Source organism: Dermochelys coriacea, chromosome 10 (genome assembly GCF_009764565.3).
Source record: "Dermochelys coriacea isolate rDerCor1 chromosome 10, rDerCor1.pri.v4, whole genome shotgun sequence".
Classification (NCBI taxonomy): domain Eukaryota; kingdom Metazoa; phylum Chordata; order Testudines; family Dermochelyidae; genus Dermochelys; species Dermochelys coriacea.
The window spans coordinates 61667866-61686049 of record NC_050077.1 but is presented as its reverse complement, the minus strand read 5'-3'; the positions used below and the strand labels follow the sequence as shown (position 1 = coordinate 61686049).

Genomic DNA, 18184 nt, shown 5'->3' with positions numbered 1-18184 from the left:
TAACTGCCTTTGATACCAGAGACCACTTTCCACTTCTTAAAATCTTGTCCTCTATAGGATGTTTCAGCATCATTCTTTCCTACTTCTCTTCTGATTGATTCTTCAGTCCTTTGTGGGGGTGGAGGGAGTAGTGCGGGAGAATTTTCTTTTTCTTTCTCTCTCTCTCTCTCTAAATGGGATTTCACAAGCCTTATTTTTTGGCTCCCTGCTCTTTTCTCTGTGTACGCTGCCTTTGGGTGCTGTTAACCAAAAGTATGTCTTCAAATACTATCTTTCTGCCAATGACCCACAACTTTGCCTCTCCACTAAAGACCTGTCTTCCTTCAATCAATCCCGCATCTTCGCCTGTGTTTTTGACATCTCATCTTGAATCACCATCCAATACCATAATGTCAATATGACACAAACCTAACACTGATTTCCCCCCCCCCCTCCTCAATTTCTCCATCACCATGGACAATACCACCATCCTCCCAGTTGCTAGGCCTGTAATCTGTGTGCCATCTCCATGTTAGCCCTCTCTCTCAACTCTCCCATTCACTCTGTACTCAAGTCTTGCTGCTCCTATCTATAAACAATTTTAAAGATTTGCCATTCACTCTGTCTGTCCAGACTGCTAAGGCTTTTTTTCAGGCCCTCGCATATGCTTCAACTGCTCTCCTCCTTTCTGGCCTTCACACCCATCTTTTTGCCCCTCTGAAGTCTATTTAAAAGCTGCTGCCCGTATAATCTTCATGGCTCATTGCTCTGACCACGTCATCCTTTTGTTTGCATCCCTCTGCTAGCATCCCCTTCTCTACCATGTTAAACGCAAGCTCAGTGACTTTGCCTACCAGCTATTCATCATTTAGCCCAACTCTATTAATCAGATCTGCTAGTTTAGCAAGCCCTAAAATCGTGTCTTTCCTCTGCCAATGATGTTTGCTTTGATTATCCCCCCCCCCATTCTCTTCTCCCGCAAGCACCTCCATGTGTTGTCCCATGCAACTCCCTAACCATGAGTAAAAACTCCTCACATTTCATAAGCCACTATTTTATCCTCCTTTGAGGAACTTCTTAAAGCCTGTCTGTGCCAGGACGCCTACAAATGACTCCCACCTGACATTGGTTAAGCTAATGATGAACTGTGACTACTGCTTTTTTGCCAAATTCTGTTCACTTTATTTATTTGTATCTAATCTCCCAACCATCTCATCCTATTCGTCTGTTTCACCCATCTATTGTAGCCCATTTGACATGTAGATTCTGAGCTCACTGCCAGCAGGGACTGTGTCTTTTACTTATCTGTATAACACTTAGCAGAATAGGGCTCTGATCCTTAATTCGGTTTCCTTGGTATTACTGTAATACAAATTAAAATAATCAATAATAGAAGTATTAGAAAGAGTGATACTGCTTTCATACTATGACCTGATCTTGCTCTCCTATAAACTGGAGGAGTTGATTTGCAAAGATGAATATTAGTAAATGGTCCTTTTGGGTTATATCTCTTAAAATGCTGCTACAAGACTTACATATGTAAATCACTTGCAAGTTTAGTTGCAAAAAGCTCACTAATGTGCATAATTCAAGTGATAATATTTAGTTTGCTTTTTGTCTCTTTATAAGAAGGAAAAATTATGCATGAGTTTTGAAGCTTAGGTAAAATAAGGATCTTTAAAGATATTTTCATAATACATTAAATAAGCTCAGGTTAGTCCAGCAGGGGTTGTTCAATGGCTATTTGAAAAAAAAATTCTAGTAGTTTGCAAATGCTTACTGGATATTAATGTCTCTTTATTGATAAATAAACCTCCTCTTACAATTTTAACGAATCACAGAAACAACAACTGGAGGAACTTTACCTAAGTTTTTTTTTCCTTTTCATGTCTTTCTAGGAAAAATGGAACAAAAGTATTTGAGCAACTATTTTACACCAGAAGTAGATTTAAACCATTAGATAAGATAAGCAGAGTATTTCTGGAAATCCCTGACTGATCATGACAAAAGGCACAAGGTTGAAGAATTTGATTGCCCAAGGAAACACAGCAACTGGTCCAAAAATAAGCTGCTTAAGAGACTATTGTTACAAAATAAAATGTAAGCATAAAAGGAAGGAAATTAGTCAGATACATGTATTTATTGTCCTTAATAAAAATACATACGGCATCTAGTCAGAAAGCTCCAAGGTTTTCCTTTAATCAATAGCCATTCAAAAGCAAAAAATATTGTACTGTGTACGACCCCTTAAGACTTTATGCAGAAAGCCTGTTTAACTAAATATTCAGAAAACCAAATTGTAAGAGAAGTATCTCCCAGATATCACACTGATGTTTATAGACTTTGGAAGTCTCCCATGAGAATTACAGCTGAAGACACATGGAGTTGAAACATATGCTACATTCAGGTACTTGCATGCAAATAGAGGAGATTTTAATACATTCTAGCCCTTCCATAGTTTGAGGATTTTATTTAAGAGAAATTTGTTTAATTAGCTGTGGTAAATATAATAGAAGTCTCTCTCACCATTTTTTAATTGAAATTGATGTTTTTCTCTTTTTTGTTTCCTAGTTTTGATTGGACATGGATTTGCAGTATCTAGTAAACATGTTTAATAGACTTTTGTACATATCTATATAGAGAATAACAACTCACTGAATTATGAGGCTGTGTTACCATTATCGGGTTCTGGTGAGGTCATAACTCATGAAAGTAGTGTGAGTGGTTGATGTAGTCACCAGATCTTCAAGATGAAACCAGTTTCAATGTTTTCTTGTTAATTTACATAAACTCAGTAGGGCACTTCAAATGAAGTTGCCGCCGTACTTGTGGTAGATTATACAATAGCATAATAGCATGGCAATAGCATCACAGTAACCTTTTAAAGCAACCTTAGTGATACATTTATCTAGGCCTCAGAACGCCAGCTCCATTTTCTTTGTGGCCTGGTATTTCCTGCTCCTTCCTCAATGACCTCCTCTCATCCTACCCACTTTTTTCCCATCCTTATCCCTCTTCAGACTGATGCCTCGTCTCTGTTTGTTTCATCCAGCTATCCTTTCTAAATGTTGCCCTACACTGCCTACATCCTCTGACAGCGTAACTCTTAAGCTTTAATTACTTTTTCTTAATTCTTTTACTGCTGGGACCAGGATCCCAGGGGAGTCAGGTGAGGTCACTCAATTTGGGTGAACTGCAAAGAATGGGGCAGGTAATCCCCAAAGCTGGTGGATATTCCAATACTTAGAGTTACCAAGCCAGCATTAAACAGTTTCTGTTCTACCTTACTGGTTACTCAGAAGCCCAAAACACAGTTCCCTTAAAGTAACCCAGCCTCAAGCCTCTACCTAGTTACCCAGGTCAGATATGATGAGGATTAATGAAAATCTTATTTCTTCATATAAAAGAAAAGGTTCTGCCAATCCTGAAGGATCAGACACATTACCTCCCAGGTTAATGAATATTCCAGATCTTACCCAAATACATGCTTATAGCCAATTCTTATCAACTAAACTAAAATTTATTAAAAAAGGAGAAAGTATGGTTAAAAGATCTATCTATCTATCTATCTATCTATCTATATACATGAGCTCAATTCTTGAGGTTCAGATTCATAGCAGAAATGGTGAGCTTTGTAGTTGCAAAGAGTTTTTTTAGAATTTAGTCCAATGTCCAGTATCAAATTCAGGGTGTTCCAGATTAACTGTGATCTCAATCTTGGGACTCAAACTTCCGCTGATGAAGCTTGAGCAGATCTGAGATAAAAAGGATTGGGACCCAAGGGTCTTTTATACAGTTTTCTAGCATCCACTTGACCATACAGTCCTGGGTAAACAATAAGCTTTTGATGTAATCTTCAGTTTTCTAAACCTCACGGATAACTAATTTATCCATTAGGTAGTCTATCACAAACTTCAAAGAGACATATAGACAATGACATTATTTCACCCAAGATTCTTCTAAACGTTAATATTCCTTTTTGATCTCTGAATTAATAGTTATAGTGACAGATAGGAACTCTCTCTTTACATGGCTAATGTTTATGAGCACGCACAGACAATTGGTATCACTTCTAACAATATAGGTTTGCATTTCAAAGTTCTAGCCAATGTAACATAAAATGGACTTCATTACTATTTGCATACTTTCTAACATGACTTTAAATGTTAGCTTTGTATTATAGGTTTCAGAGTAGCAGCCGTGTTAGTCTGTATCCGCAAAAAGGAAAGGAGTACTTGTGGCACCTTAGAGACTAACAAATTTATTTGACCATAAGCTTTCATGAGCTACAGCTCACTTCATCCAATGCATCCAATGAAGTGAACTGTAGCTCACAAAAGCTTATGCTCAAATAAATTTTAGTCTCTAAGGTGCTACAAGTACTCCTTTTCTTTATATTATATTTTTTGTATAAGATTTGTTGCAATTATATAACTGTGGTAGCAATAATGATTTTCATGATTATATTTTAATTAGACAATATCACAACTGCTGAATCTGTTTTAGGCTCCAATCTAGGATTGTACTCAAGTGCATGCTTAAAACCATTCTTGTTCAGGACAGCACTCAAGCACATTCTTAATTTTTAGCATGTGCTTACGTATTATTGATGGGACCTAGTGCTTAAGTGTTGTCCTGTACCCAGGATGCTTCCCAGAACAGGGGCCATAGTGCAAACACAGAGCTGAGACTGAACAGGTCCAAAGAGGAGGAGAATACAGAGGTACTACATACTTGCATATTGCTGATTTTTATTGTGCCTTCCAAAAAGAGGGAATGTGACTGAACTATTCAGAAATAAGGGTGGAAGAGTGAAAATTGACTTCTCTTTTTTTCACCATGGCTTGTTATACAATACTACTTTGTGGAGTCTTCCTGCCAAATATCTCAAAATGGTTTGCAAACATTAATGATTTAACTCCCATAAGTGTATGTAAAATAAAGAACAAGTATTCATGCAGTGAAATTAATGGCACATAATTTTAGGCAGATAAAAGAAAAAATAGTGCATACAGTATAGTAGACCTGTAGAATTCAATGCTTCAAGAGGTTAGATCAAATACTGTACTGGAGTTTAAAAAAAGCAGGGACTTGCATAACTGTGACAGGGTGTACCTGGCCCTTCAAAGCTCCCTGTTTGAGGCCCCATGGTCCCATCCCACCCAGGAAAGGCTCAGTGAAGGTGGGTTCAAACAAATACATAGATACTAAGACAAATACACTTCGTATCTATTCTTGACTCTCTAACGATACAGGCCTACATGTCAAGGATTCTAGTACCTTGGCTTTGCTAACTATCTACAAGCAATGGCCCTGTTGTTCATTTCAGTACTCTTCTAATATGTCCTTAAGGGTTGCCTTCAGGTCAACCAGCCTGCTGCTAGAGCATTTCTCACATGCAGCCACCAGCAGATTTTTTTTTTTGCAGCTACAACAGCCTCCAAAGCATTGATGGAGATTGGGGGCGTGGCATGGGATGGTGTCGCCCTGACAAACTGTATACGTTGATAGTGGGTGGGCACAATTAAAATGTTTGGGTGCCCCCCGAATAGCTTAAGTCTCAGCGCTCTGGGCAGGCCCCTCCACTTACAATCAGTTTCCCCTCCTGGAAAGCAACAGCTCCTCCCTGCAGCGCCTAGCTGTTGCTTCTGAATAGCCGTTACCAAGGGCAGCGAGATGTGTTGCCTTGATGTTTGCACTGGTGCTGCCAGCAGGGATTGGTGCCTTGTAGTGCGCAGCCTCTTTGGGGGCTCAGGCAGCACCTCTGAAGACATGTGGGGCTGGTGTGCTTGGCTCTCGCTGAAGGATTGCGGGAGGCAGGGACAGAGAGAAGGTTTGTCAAAGTGGCCATCAGCAAGAGTTGGTGCTGCACTCTGCGGCCACCAAAAAAATTATTTTGAGAACCCCAAATTAAGGGTGGCACCGGTGAGAAGCCAGTTAGCACAATAGGTATCATTATTACAGCAGGACTCCTAAAGGCACAGTAACACAGAGCAAATTCACTAAAATGAAGGAACAATTCTGGCCTGTTTGCTCATTTCCACGTAAAGCTTTCAGGCTACTGCTTCCAAAAGACATGAAGGAAAAAGTAAGTGATTGTAGGAAGAAGGACCAGATTATCAAGAGTTCTTGTTTGCTTAATGTGTGTGGCCTCAGGGAAGGGAGTCAGAATCTCTAAAAGTGAGTGGACATGAGGAAAAGTAATGCAGCTCTAATTAAAGGAATGTTCTTTGATAAAACATTGAACCGTCTCTCTGAGTTAATGTAATATGAGAGTGATTAGTTTGTACAGAATGGAGAAATGCAACAAAGAAAAAACACAGAGCAAGAAAATGATTGAGAGCATAAAGTCCATGGTGTTTGTATACTGTTTCAGAAGTAAAAGACCCCATTTATTCATGGTGTGTGAAACTGTGACTCAGAGATGCTTGGTATTTGCAGAAGGTAATAATCAGGTAAGAAGAGCTCTATGCAGTTTGAGAGCTTGTCTTTTTCGCCAACAGAAGTTGGTCCCACCTTGTGGGTTACAGACATTTTGACGATGTTTGTCAGGGAAACAAAAAAAGTTATCACCTCCAAAACTCAGGAATAATCAGTTTCACCAAAGCCAAAATGAAAAAGCAGATTAGAACTGTGCATCAGCAAAAGTCACACACAAGTGTCAAGATAATGTCTCCCATTCTTGAATAATCAAAATTTTCTTTTTTTACTATAAAGGCTTCTGTTTAAAAGAAAAATCCCCTCCTCTGATGCTATTGAGGGAATGATTGTTCCCCGTATAGCTCAATGCTCTGCACCTCACTGTGGAAGCTTTTAAAGTATTGTAGCAGACATTACAAAATGTATTGACATTACAAAAAGCTGAACACCGCATGTATTAAGCATGATTCGTTCAGAAAAAGCAATGTGATCACTTCTAACAAATCAGTGTTAATATTTCAGATTGTGTAACTTCATTTTTGTTTGAGATCATTAGTATATTATTAATATACTTATGCAATCATTTTTGTAAATTACTCCAAGCTGTAAAGCAAAGCAAAATAAACGTACAAGAAGTCAATGCCAGTCCATAAAGTGGCCAGCAGGGGATGCAGTAAGAGCGCAATGGCTATACTTTCCTTTTCACTGAAACAAAACCTTATAAACACATATGGTATGTCCCCAGCTCCTTACTACTCAAATCCCCAGTAGGATTAAATATCATGCTTGTGTATCTGGTAATGCTAAAAACAGCTAAAATGTTTCAATGGACAAATTATATAAATTGTATAAGTTTTCTCCTCCATTCCCACCCCTAGAACATAGTTAACCTTACATTTGTGAAGTTAATGACATTGATTAGGTTGGAATGTTGTCTTTTAGTGTTAAGAATCAACTCTTATCTTAATTGTGGTGACAGAGCTAGCCTTCCTTAATGGAGGGAAAGGAAGGTTGCCCCTAAAGCAGGTGGAGAGAAAGATAAGACTTCATTTTTGTCAGTTTTGCAGAGTTCCAGGATGAAATACACTGACAAAAAAGCAAATTATTTTTAAGCTACTAGTTCCCCAGCTATGGTGAAGTCAATACAGTGTAAGCATTATGTAATGGAGATGCAATTGTTATAAGACATGATTTGGATAGATTATTTAAACACAGGTGTTTCTCTGTCACTGGATAACACTGACAAATTACTGCAGCGCAAGTTCATTCATTTGATAGGTTTGATATTCCAAGTTATTTTTAAAACAAATAATATGAAATTTTTCCTAAGCAGTACATACAAAGATATTGTGCACATAAATCCTTACATTTAACCGATACATTTTTGTCAGAGATTTTCCTATAAATAACATACAATTGAGAAATACTTGTATTTACAATGGAATATTAGGCACAGCCCTTATAATATCACTTTGTATATAAATATTAACTCTTGTTCTACAGGGAGTTTGTCTCGTCTATACCCAAATGCATCATTGTAAATTTGGTTACAGAGGGCCTGATTCTGTATTCTTGAGAATCAAGTGAATAATCCCATAACTAGCACAAACTGATATTTTTCACTCTTCAGAGTATATCATCCTACAAGAAACTGGAGCATGTTTAAAAAAAATGGTATCTCTTCTGAAATATTGAGTTTAATATAGAAAGCCTTAGTTGGGGAGAAAAATGAGTTTTGCCTAAGAAAGAGCTTCTGGGTGTAGGCTATTTACTCTATAGACTGTTAGTGAAAAGCATTATTACATGGACTCTTGAGTGCTACAGTAGTTCTGTATGTGGAACTCCACTGAAGTCAGTGGGGAGTTTTCAGTGTGTTCCAACTGCAGTTTCAGGTTTCCCCCCATGAAAAGCTGCTTTTTTCATTGAGAAGACGTGCAGCCAGTAATAGTCAACCAGGGAGACAAGTCTTAGAATCTCTCTTACTCAAGAGGCATATAATGAATATGACTTTAAAATGTAAAGTTTATGTTGGGGAACTTGTTACCTCAGATCATGGCATGTAGAGTTTTCACCTAGGTTATTAATTTGAGTCAGGTATAGGCTAGCAATGACTGAAAGTAGTTGCTGTTTAATGACAGTTCAATGGCTGATGAGAAAATAAGTTAGTGGTTTGTCTACTTCCAGTTCAACAGCTGTCCACATCATAGCTAACACAAATTGGCACCATTGTTAGAATATATGGCACAGAGCCAGAGGACTGAACTACCCCTTCCTGACAGCAGGTGACCTCCAGAACAGAGGACTCACAGCCAGAGCTGTGTATGAAAGTTTTCAATACTGCTTTCCATGCTATCCCTTTGTGGTGGATAAACAGAAGACCTAATTTTTCAAGATAATTAAATTGGTACTTTACACAGTCATTAAACATTAAATTTAGAATGTTCTTTGGTGTCTGTTTTTCTTGTGGGAGCAAGATAATATGGGGGAAGATACCTAATTATTTGAGTAGTTACATTACTATCAAACACACATGATAATGTTGCCAGTGTGTCTTGCATTGTGAGATATAATTAGTTCTTTTTTTACCTTACACAAACACAGGTTCTCAAGTATTTTTTATCAGTGACCTGGAAGAAAACATAAAACCGTCAGTCATAAAATATGCAGGTGACATAAAGAATGATGAAGTAGGGCCTGGTCTACACCATGGGGGTGAGTCGGCTTAAGTTACGCAACTTCAGCTACATGAATAACGTAGCTGGAGTCGAAGTAGCTTAGGTCGACTTACTGCGGGATCTACACCGCACTGGGTCAATGGGAGAAACTCTTCCGTCAACTTACCTTACGCTTCTCATTCTGGTGGAGTACCGGAGTTGACGGGAGAGTGATCTGCAGTCTTTACTAGACCCGCTAATTGACCTCCGGTGCATCGATCGCTGCAGCGTTAGTCCCTGGTAAGTGTAGATATACCCTAAGTAAGGATGCAGACAGATCACTGATGCAGAGCAATCTGGATCACTTAGTAAGCAAACGTATTTAATGCAGCTAAGTCTAAATGTATATATCTAGGAACAAAAAATGCAGGCCATACTTTCAGAATAGTGGACTCTATTATTGGAAACAGTCACTCTCAAAAAACCCTTAGGGTCATGGTGAGTAATCAGCTGACCATGAGCTCCCAGTGCAAAGCTGTGGCCAGAAGGGCAGTAAGACTAAATGAACCCAGTGGTCTCTTCTAGCAGTAGAATCTATGAAATATCATTTACAATATAGAATGTCAAAGTCAGCCACAATCACTCCCTTTCATGGCTGCTAAGGTTTTTTCATCCCTCTTGGTATCTTTTACCAAATGAGGGCAACTGGGTATGATTTACTAAAGTCTATCATTAAGTGCTTCTCTCATGTGACAACCATGACAGTGACTACACAGATAGTCATATACAGTAACTCCTTGCTTAACGTTGTAGTTATGTTCCTGAAAAATGCTACTTTAAGTGAAACAATGTTAAGCGAATCCAATTTCTCCCATAAGAATTAATATAAATGGGGGGGGGGTAGGTTCTAGAGAAATTTTTTTTCTCCAGACAAAAGACTATATTTTATATATATATATATACACAGTATACATTTTAAACAAACAATTTAATATTGTACACAGCAATGATGACTGTGAAGCTTGGTTGAAGTGGTGGAGTCAGAGGGTGGGATATTTCCCAGGGAATGCCTTACTGCTCAATGATGAATGAGCACTTGGCTGAGTCCTCAAGGGTTAACACATTGTTGTTAATGTAGCCTCACGCTCTACAAGGCAGCAAGAATGAAGGGAGGAGACCCAGCATGGCAGAGAGAAACAGAGACACACACCGTGTGTGTGTGTGTGTGTGAGAGAGAGAGAGACGCACATTGCTCCTTTAAATACACTGATCCCACTGTAAGTAAACTGCCTTTTTAAGTAGATCAGCAAGTTGAGACCACAGCTGCTGTCAGCAAGCTCCGTCGGTCCTGAGCCCGTCGTGTCCCCACCCTGCTCTGTGGAGATGGGGGGGAGGGGGACACCCTGACATTAGCTCCTCTCTCCCCCCGCACACACACACATCAAGCAGGAGGCTCCCCGGAGCAGCTCCAAGGCAGAGGGCAGGAGCAGCACAGGTCAGTGGGGGGAGGGACACCTGAACTGCCCAGCAATTCATAGCCTGCTGGATGGTTGCTGCACAGAGAACTCAGGGGAGCTGATGGGGGGCTGCCGATCCACCCTGGTTCCAAGCCCCCACCAGCTAGCTCCAACAGGCTGCTCTTCCTGCAAGCAGTGGATAAAGCAGGCGGCTGCCAAACAATGTTATAAGGGAGCATTGCACAACTTTAACCGAGCGTGTTCTCTGATTGATCAGCAATGTAACAATGAAACAGCGTTAACTGGGACGATGTTAAGCGAGGAGTTACTGTATGACCAGATTCCAATGGGCTTTTATGCAAGTGAGGTGGGAGGGACAAGGATATCTTTTTACCTTGCTTGGCTCATATAAGGATTACGTTTTCAAAGGCAGGTTATTTCTTGATCACTTTTTGCTTTATTATGAGAGCCCTTAGAAGATGATTTTTTTTGTATTGTTACTTAGTATGCAAGGCCTTGTTCTCTGATTCGGAACAGAGGAAATAGGAAGAATTTCCTTTCCCGTTCTTCTAGTTGCATGTTTTATTTTTTCTGTTGGAGGAGACTTGGTGTGTAAACTACTCCATACCAGCTGCTATACTAACATAACTGTTAGGGTAGAAGGATTATGCAATGTGAAATTCCCTCCTTCTGCATAAAGTCAATCTAATGGAACTTTCTCTCAGGAACTCCCTGCTTGAAAACATGGAAACCCTCTCTCTAATCTAGAAGGAGACTTCAGGGCTACTGTGTCACCCTCCCTAGGCAGCAATTGGCTGGAAAGCATGGGTTTCCAGGTTGTTTGGTACGTGTAATTGTTCATCCTCTGGTCCCTTCAGGGCCAATCTCCAAACTGCCCTTCTGTGCTAGCCTATTCAAGGGTGACATGAAGATCACTTCCATTGGTGCAGACCTATTACACAATCCCTCAATTCATAGGCTTACCAGAGACATTTAATAGCACAGAAGGCTATGATGTCTGGGTGAGTTTCTGTGCCGTACATGTTGGGTGACACTGGTGAGATTTTACTATATAGAATTGTGAATGTCATTCCAATGCAAGGGACATTTAGAATCATGTGAATAGAAATACAACACACTTCTGTTGTGAGCATCAATCTGGACTTTCTTATTCCAAATAATCACTGTATGCACATCTGTAAAACTCTTTGAATCAGGCAGGATTGTTAGAAGCAAAATCAACATCTTGCTGGATAAAACAAGTTCTCTATGACATTTTAATTCCAAGGCAGATCAATAAATCATAATTGCCTTGAATTGGTAAGTCTACATGCTATAAGGTTTTTTGTTTGTTTGTTTGGTGTTTTAGCATCAGCTGAAAGGCACTCAAAAGAGCAAAATTCTCTTCTGACTTTGGGAGTTCAAAGAAAATGATTTCCAATCTGAACCGATCAGCAGATATAAGTCTGATTACTATAAGCAAAGGGTAAACACTTAAGAGCTGCTTTATGGAAAGCAGGATTAATCTATCTAAAAAATGAAATGATCACTGCAAGCAATATTGTTTGCATACCAAGTTTCATAATATATGAGGTGGGGGGTCTACATGTGCATTAAGCAGCCTTCCTTTCCTCTTTCAAATCCTTCCCTAAAATTTACTACTTTGACTTAGTCTCCCAGCACGATCTATTTGGCAATGTCCTAATCTCAAGCCTCAAATAGAGTTGTATGTGTTGTAATTATCTAACTGAGGACCTGATTTCAGTGGATGCTTTATGTCTGGTTTAGGTGCTTCCTTATTGCCTGATTCTTCAAATCTTTGCAAGAGCAGTCCTACTGACTCTAAGGGGTCTTCAGTGGGGCTACTTACATAATTAGGACAACATATAATTAAGGGTTTGCATGATTAGGCTTTCATACTAGTGGTGAGTATTTCCCCTTGCCTTCCTAAAGCATTATTTATTGTATAAATACTTAATGTTGTTTTCTTCTTTGCTAGTGGCAAAAATGTTCAAGATTTGAAGAACTACTGTATATAGATTTACATGAAATACTTTGTTGTTAACCTAAAGTCCTTACATCAGCGGGATTTGTGTGACAAAAAGTGCATTAATCTGGTTCAGAACTATACATGTAATTATGATGTAAATATGCAATGTTTATAGGCAGCAGAAATTACAAGACAGACTTTTAAAGATTATGCTTTATAATATTGTTTGTCAAAATAATGCCAATAGACAGAAAACCTCTGAAAAATAACTTTATTATCCTAAATATAATTGCATTATGCTAGAAATATATCATTTCATTTTAGTCAATCAATATTCTCCACACACACAAAAAAAACCCATTGTTTTCTGAAAATCTCATTGTTTAGTAATGATGATACTATGATTGCAGAAAGTAAAATTTACTACTCATAAAGCTTAAATAAATTTTAATTATATATTAGTCATTCTTTAAGAAATATGTAACCCAGTCATTTAGTTTTAAGTGCTTCAGATATTACCAGCAATTAGAAAGTTCATATGTGTGAACAAGTTTATATGAAATGTACCAGTATGAAAATCTAGGTTCTTTTAGCATTTAAGTGCTATAGATTTTGCAGTTAGTAAGAACTATAGGTAAGGTGACAGTAAAAGGAGTTTATGTGCATATACTACATACTTATATGTAGCTATGTAAAATCTTTAATGTATACAACAGATGTGTGATTTTTTTGGTCTCAAATGTGTTTGTATATAAGATTTTACTGAATGTGTTGGTATACTTATGAAGTGTAAAACTGCACTGGATGTGTATACACTGAACATGTTTTGTGACCCTTCTGTATATATAAAATCTCTCTCTCTCTCACACACACACACACTGGTAAATCAATTGACATTTTAAAGTACACACACATAATTTTGTTCTGAATGTTTGTTAATATACAGTCAATCAATTCTGATTGCCCAGTTGCCAGTAAACTAAGTTCCTCTGTCTATTAATTGATAACATAGAAAACATTCAAGTATGCAAATACTGTGCACAATGGGGCATTTATCATTATCTGGGAGTGCTAATAAATAAATACAGAGTGATAATTATTAAATCATTCTTCAGTTTCATTACCAGCAACAACCACCTGCTAATGAAAGCCCTGCTGGAAGAAATGTGTATACAATCATTATTCCAAGTCACGTTAGACTGATAAATGAAAGGTTAGATGAGACATGGCCCTAGCAACCAGATTTCTTCTCTAAGCAAGAGGCAGCATCTTACAGTGTTATCAGTGTTATAGACAGTGATGCACCTGCTAGCTTTCAGGGAGCATCACAAGTGTTGTTTCTCTGAGCGAGGACTCTCTCTAAGCCTATTTTACTCAATCTGTGAAGCAGAGGAGCTGCCTTCCACACAGGAGGGCTGTGGCTATTGCAGTGAATACTGCATTCAGAAGCAGTGGCAGGAGAAAACAGCGATGGGTGAAGTTACCGGCATATAAAACACCAGGATGCTTACTATTCTCAATTGTTGATGATGTATTTGAACAGGAATAGGGAAACTGACTCCCATTTTGCTGAAATAGAATTGAGATGCAGGGGGAAATAACAGCTAAGAAGAGCAAAATCAGTTTTATGCTAATAGCTAAGTTGTAATAGAAAAAAATACATTTAATGCTGCCTAGGGAACATGATGGAATTTAAAAGAACAGATTCCATTGCAGACTAACAGCATGCCTGATTGCACTTGACTTGAATCAATGTGAAGCAGCTTCATGTTGTGTTGTACCGTTTTATGGCTGAATGAAGAATTGGAGAATAGGAATGGGGTTATGTAAAGTATTTCTGCATAAAAGGAAAATATTATAGAACTATTATGTATTTTTTTTTATTTTTTAAGAAGAATTTAAAACAGGTATGTACTCTTTCTACTATAGCACCCAGTAAGCAGATATTTTATGTATTTCCTTTGTTTCTCCTCCTCATTTTCATTCTCAATGTACCTCCCACTGTTCTAGCAAATGTAATGCATTGATTGGTAATGGCTTTTTTTCTAATGCTAAAATGTTGGTGATGCTATCAAAGCTTGCAGACTTTGAGTCAACACTTTATTAAAATGCTTTCACTTGCAATGTTATGATGGTGCTAAGTTCAGGCTATAAGATTAGTGAAATACCTTTGACAGAAAATAGATATGCCGGAGGCACCTCAGTTCTTTAACTCTGATTTAATTTTAAACAGAGTTTGAGCATTTTAAAGACAATGTTGACAAACAATTTAAAAAACAAAATGGAATGATTGAGAAATCTGAATCAATAGCCAAGATGTGGTATGTTTTGATTGCATTGTTCAATACTTTTTCTAGTTCATGATAGGATTAGCAATAAATCGAGCTTTACAGATGCTTATGCATTTCTGGGTCTTGATTAATCTTTCAAGATGAACACCCTGCAGCTTTGCTTTGAAGGGACAGCTTTGCTTAAAATGTAAGATTGATTCTGTTTCACAACTATGCTCATATGTATAAGAATGCTATCTTCTTCCCCCAAACCCCATAGCTTAACAAAGAGTAACCATTTAATACCCTTGTGGATGTCACTGTATATTCAATAAGAAGGCATCTTTAAACAATAAGATGGTATAGTATTTACCAGCTTCAATTTCCAGAGATTAGCACTTACTTGGTGTTCTTACTGTAAAAGAGTGCCTGTTTTTTATTTTGTATAAGGAAAGAGAAAGTTATTTGAAGCTCAGCTAAATGCTAGAGTGTTCATTGACCCTTCCTTCTACTTTCTTTGAAGTATTTAGACTGAGCTCCCATGTTACTTTTGTGTGAACAATAATTTTTTTCCCACTGATGAGACCGAATATTTTATTTGGAGTTCAGACCAAATGCAAATCCATGTGTCTTTAAAATGAGGGGACTAATACTTGCTTTTGGTGGGCATGTCTGGTAAAATATATCTGAAACACAAGAATTTAAGCCTCGTAGAACAGTAATGTCCATTTGCTTTTTCAGTCCTGACATCTTTCAAAACATTCAGTCAGCTGCTTAATTTGCCTCCTGGCAATTTTTAAAGTAACATTTCTTCATAACACTTTGTGATACAAAGGGTTAATGTCAATTTCAGATTCTTAATAATGACATTACCTCTTAGATTTCAGTAGTTCTTGTGCCTCAAAAGCTTTTTTTGGCAAACAGTATTTGACTGTGTGGTAACGTGTAAAACCCCTATCCTAATTATAAAGTTTAATCATAATTCAGAATGAATGGTAAATATGAATGGCAGATGTTTGTATTCTGAATTTTGCTGTCAGTGCTGATATAAACTAAATATAGTTACCCTTTTTAGTATGTTATGCCTTTATTTACTAAATGGTACAGTATCTGAGTAATAAAATAGAAGTTAAGAATACTGATAAATATGAAAGTTCTAAAATTAGTTCTGATTCTTGCAATGTAAACAGTCCATATACAAGTAAATATGTCTAGAAAAAATACCATTCTGTCTAAAAGTTGTAAGGAACGTGTATTATAGTTAGCCTAGATAAAATGTGCAATCTCTTCATACTGCTTGTTTTATACTGAAAAGCATGTCATGAAAATCAATGTGGTTAACCTTCACTTGCAGAGATTTCATATCAACGCAAACCTGAGTTTAAAAAAAAACCTTGCACAGCAAACCATTTAATTTTCTATTTTCTTTTTGCTCATAGCTGGAGGTATACGTACCCATGTAAGCGTTTTCTTCTTAACTATGTCTCTGATCCTGCAGTTATGTCATAATTCTTTGCTGATATCATTGGGGTCTTGCTGTGAAAATGCTGTGACATCACATATGTAGTGCTGGGACTTTTAGAGCAGAAGCAAGGAGAAGGGAATGACTGCGACTTTAAAACATCATTTATAATTAACAAAAGTGTCAATGAACTCTGTGAATATTGCAAGGAACTTGGTTGATTTAAGTGAAATATATTTTAAATCTGTTCTTAAAAGTTTGTATTTATAAAGTAGTCCTGGATATAAGCTATGATGTACTTTGCCTCTTGCGAGCACTATGGCAAACTGGATATTTTTGAACTATAACAAATCTCTCTGAAGCATAAAAATTCTTTGGCACCTAATCACTTTTTTTAAAGGCTCTACCATATTTCCTACAGAATTCATTAAAGGTGGGGTTCTGAAGTAACATGCTTATTTTTGGATAGAAAATTAAAGTAAATGTGTATAAGGCTATTGATTAGTTTAACTCTCCAGTAAATGGAATCAAAAGCAAGTTTACTGTAATTTCAAAATAAATACTGTAGGTATTTTGTGAATTATTACAGGAATGTGGGGAAAATGTTTTTGTTTTTAATTTTGGAGCTGTGATAAAGCTGGCTTCCTCACTGATCTGGGGAATTATCAGCTACAACATATTAGTGTTTAGCTCCTGGTTCTGGGCTCCATTTGTTGTCCAGATAACTACAGACTCACAAAAGGAAAACAAATACATCCAGCTGAGGCTTCCTGCCCAGACACAACTCCCAGGTCCTGCCACCTGGAGTCTTCCTCTCTCGGAGACCACTGCAGGAGACTCTTCCTTCCTGCAGCTTCCCTCTGCAGTCTCCCCTTGACCAAACCACTTGCTGGCTCTTATAATCATATACTCCCTTTCCAGCTGGGTCTGATAATTGACCAGGGCTGAGTGGCCCCAGGACTCTGGCCTGTAAAGTGTAAAACCACCCTGTTATAGGGGCCAAATCCTGATGTGTGCTTAACACCTCCAGTTCTCATTGACATCTAGGAGAGTTGCAGATGCTTAGCAAGGCTCAGATTTGGCTTCTAGAGTATGTGTATGTATGTATGCAGAACACATGATGCTGTGTTGTAACATAACTGTTCTCTCGGCATGAGTTACAGTGTGATCGTGGCATTTTCTCAAGGGGCAATGCTCCAAGTGACTGTTACAGGCTAACTTAATTAAGAGCTATAATACCAACCCCACAGCATCATGTATTCTATATGTTCCACACATTTAACAGAACTACTATTTTGGAAGTGTTTAGGGAATATTTAACATATATGGACTATTTTTGTATCACTCCACCTGTAAACAGGTTCCCTTAGTCTGTTTCACAGTCATGGGGTAAAAGGGGAAGAGTGGGAATATAACAAATATATCTTTAAACCTCTACAAATTAAATAAAATGATTTTTTTCATAGGATATCCAATCTTAGATCTGTCGCTGGTCCAGGTCTGACTATTGCCTGTCCTGAGGCTTAGGCCAATGTAATTCTGAGGTTGAAATTGTGCATTTAGGGGGAAAGATTAGGGATTATTGGTTGTTGCGTAATGTGAAAAAATAGTGGCTATTTAAACCTGCTCAAGGGTTTGGAGTGTTGGAATAAGTCTCAGAGATATGGTTTAGTGTTCAGAATGGAAGTGAAAAGCCCATGATAAATGAAATTTTTTTAGACGTGCTTTCAGTTTATTACATAGCTTTCCTCTCTAAATATGGGGTATATGCAATTTAATGTCAATTTATTACTTACGTATTATGGGCCTGGTACTGAAGTCCTTACGTGAGAGAACTTCTACAGAAGACAATGGGAGTTTGCCAAAATAAGAATTGTCAAGATTTGGCCATAAATATGATAATGTGTTGATAGTCTGTCCATTTGATCAATAAGAATAAAAATAAATTTATA

The 18184-nt window shown here is 37.8% G+C and overlaps 1 protein-coding gene across 2 annotated transcripts in view; it reads left to right on the top strand.

Moving 5' to 3' along the window:
• Nucleotides 1-18184, top strand: part of UNC13C (unc-13 homolog C) — a 476401-nt gene that overhangs the window by 56897 nt on the left and 401320 nt on the right. Inside the window, exon 1 of one of the 2 annotated variants that reach the window (XM_043493369.1) lies at nt 13622-14407. The exons of the other annotated variant lie outside the window; for it this stretch is intronic. The gene's annotated coding sequence lies outside the window, so the exon portion shown is untranslated. Of the gene's footprint in view, nt 1-13621; nt 14408-18184 lie in introns of those variants that run through there. 2 annotated transcript variants of the gene reach the window in all.